The sequence below is a fragment of the Salvelinus sp. IW2-2015 genome, unplaced genomic scaffold (genome assembly GCF_002910315.2).
Source record: "Salvelinus sp. IW2-2015 unplaced genomic scaffold, ASM291031v2 Un_scaffold2258, whole genome shotgun sequence".
Classification (NCBI taxonomy): Eukaryota; Metazoa; Chordata; class Actinopteri; order Salmoniformes; family Salmonidae; genus Salvelinus; species Salvelinus sp. IW2-2015.
Genome location: NW_019943587.1, coordinates 59,575 through 63,169, shown reverse-complemented (window position 1 = coordinate 63,169; position 3,595 = coordinate 59,575).

Genomic DNA, 3,595 nt, shown 5'->3' with positions numbered 1-3,595 from the left:
AATCAATCCCAGAACAAAAGCAAAAGACCTTGTGAAGATGATGGAGAAAACGGGTTATAAAAGTATCTATATCCACAGTAAAACGAGTCCTAAATCGACATAACCTGAAAGTCGCTCCTGAGCAAGGAAGAAGCCACATGCTCCAAAACCGCCATAAAAAAAGCCAGACTACGGTTTGCAACTATGGGACAAAGATGTACTTTTTGGAGAAATTCCTCTGGTCTGAGAAAACAAAAATAGAAACTGTTGCCATAAATGACCATCCGTGTATGTTTGGAGGAAAAAGCGGAGCGCTTGCAAGCGAAGAAAAACACCATCCCAACTGTGAGACACAGGGGATGGCAGCATCATGTTGTGGGGTGCTTTGCTGCAGATGGACTGGTGCCTTCACAAATAAGATGACATCATGAAGCAGGAAAATATGTGGATATATTGCAAGCAACATCTCAAGACATCGAGTCAGAAGTTAAAGCGTTGTCGCAAATGGGGTCTTTCCAAATGGACAATGACCCCAAGCATACTTCCAAAGTTGTGAAATGGCTAAAGGACAAACAAAGTCAAGGATTGAGAGTGGCCATCACAAACCCGACCTAATCCCATAGAAATTTGTGGGCAGAACTGAAGAAGTGTGTGGGAGAAAGGAAGCCTCAAACCTGACTCAGTTACACCAGCTTTGTCAGGAGGAATGGTCAAATTTCTCCAACATCCTGGAAGCTGTGGGAAGCTACCCGAAACGTTTGACACAAGTTAAACAATTTAAAGCAATGCTACCAAATCCTAATTAGTTATGTAAACTTTTGGCCCACTGGAATGTGATGCAAAGGAAATAAAAGCTGAAATAAATAATTCTCTCTACTATTATTCTGACATTTCACATTCTTAAAATAAAGTGGTGATCCTAACTGACCTAAGACAGGGAATTTTACTATTTTTATTTTTTAGGATTATATGTCAGGAATTGTGAAAAACTGAGTTTAAATGTATTTGGCTAAGGTGTATGTAAACTTCCGACTTCAACTGTATATATTTTTWGATTTTTAAATGAAATATTTAAAAGMATTTTTCTACAATTTTAACATACATTTAGATTTCAAATATATATAATTTTATTAAATCTTTAGATAAATAGAAATGTGGGGAAGAAATTTACACAAAACKCTGAACAACTATGTAATAACAATGTTCTTGTTACCTGAGGCTTGTGCATGTAAACATTCCACAGTAATACTGTATGTATAGTCACTGAAAAGGCCCCTGGTCTGTTGTCAAGGACCAAAGGACCCCAGTAGCCTACCCTAGACTCCCCAGACCAAAGCTCTATTCTCACCAATAACCATACTAGCATACTGCTCAGAATGAAGCAATGTATTTGACATGCATTCTACATAAGTAGGCTACTGTAGAATGCATGTGGACACTGGAATGTAACCCTTTCTGCCTGTGGATCAATGCAGTAGGAGAAGGAGCTCACCTGTTGATCCTATGGCTCTCTGCATCTCTGACTGCTGCATCTCCAACACCAAGAAACCTCTCAGGTTACAGCCTGAATCAATACCCTGAGGTGAGAAGTGATGAGCTCAGCTAAAAGGAGAACCACAAACTCTGCAGTATCTCTCTTTACTGATCCTCAGTGAGCCAGTGTCACTCAGCAGCCAGCCAGGCCTTGGTCAGAAGAAAGTAAGTATCACATATCTACCACCTCTCTCTAGTCTGCTATCTCCACTGGACTCACCACCATCCTAGCTGAAATCTACCAACTGTACGACATCATCAACCCTCCAACCACAGTCAGCTAAGCTCCCTGTCCAACCACAGTGGTCCACAGAGATCACAGGGGGAAATGAGCCAGTCTTTAAAAGTATCTGTGTGACTATCACACAGGAATGAGAGTTGACAACTTGATGAACATTTCCCGGGCAGCAAACACCACCCAGAATATTCCATCTGAAATCTCTGACGGCTTTAATGCTAAATCTTTATCGTATCCTGTATCACTGTAAAGTCCATGGAGAATAAGAGCACCTCCTCCCTGCACTGAGGCTAGGTAACACTGTCACCACCGATAAATCCACGATAATCGAYAATTTCAATAAGCATCTCTCTACAGCAGGCCATGCTTTCCTCCTGGCTACCCCAACCCCGGCCAACAGCTCTGCACCCCCCGCAGCTACTTGCCCAAGCCTCCCCAGCTTCTCCTTCACCCAAATTCAGATAGCAGATGTTCTGAAAGAGCTGCAAAACCTGGACCCGTACAAATCAGCTGGGCTTGACGACGAAGCTGGGACCCTGCTCTTTCTGAAAATTTACGCGCGGCTTGTTGCCAGACGCCATTACCAGTGCTGTTCAACTCTCGTATTGTCCGCAGATTCGGCTAAAGGAGTGTGGGAAAGGCCTGACGGCGTCGTCTGCCGGCCTGCTATCTTCTCAAGGTGCAGCTCTAGTACACGAACTGGGGTATATTATGGCCTGCTATGCACCTCCTGGCACCTGGCTTTTTCGTAAAGGTTTTCGAGAAGCAAGTGCTTAATCACAGATTCACTGACTCATTTCGAATCACAGTACTTCTCGCTGTGCAATCAGTTTACGTAGGCTGGTCACGGGTACACTGCGCAGCCACGCTCGAGAGTTACTGAACGTATGTCATAACGCGCCATCGGATACAGACAGTACTGGTGAAGCCGTTGTCGATCGACTGGGCCAAGGACGGCTGTGGGACTGCTGTCAATCGAGCGTATTCTTATGGCGGCAGACTTGCAACAGCCTTGGGTTTTCTCAAATGACCCCTCGCCGAAACGCCTGGTTCACCCAACTACTTTTTCAGATAGGAGCTTCAGTGTGTCAAGATGGAGGGGCCTGGTTGTCCGGACTCTGGCACGTCTCTATTTCGGGGTACACAGGGTTAGAAGTTCGCGGCCTAACTCTCTGCTCTGGTATATTATTCAAGTGATGGTGCCCGTTGGCTGCGAGTGATTTCCATGATCCACCTCTACGCGTACGACACCATTTGCTCGGTATACCATGGGCCCTTTGCTTTGGAGCACTGTTGTTAACAAACCTTCCAAAACGAGCTTCAATGCATAAACACTCTTCGGTGGCCTCCAAACTGGCTCTTAATGCTAGTTGACTAAATGCAAGCTTTTCACCCGTGTTCGCGTGCCGCAGCCGCGGCCCGCTACATCGACTAGTCTGGACGGGGTCTGAGACTTAGAATATGTGGAGCAACTACAATACCTAGGTGTCTGGCTGAGACTGGTAAACTCTGCTGTCAGACCATTTAAAGCATCAGATCCAAAATCAAAGATCTAGAATCGGTTTCCTATTCGCAACAAAGCCGTAACTTTACTCACGCCGCAAACATACGTCCGTAAAACCTGATATCCTACCGGATCCTGGACTTCGGCGATGTCTTTACAAAATAGCCTACCAAACTCTACTCAGGTAAAACTGGGACTGCAGTGCTATAGGCGGTTGGCATGACGGTTTTGGTCCAAGAGCGTGCATATAAGCACCCACCATGCGGACCTGTTATGCTCTTAGGTCGGGCTGGCCTTGCTATTGCTACTATTTCGTCGCCGAGAGAGGTGGCCGCGGGCTG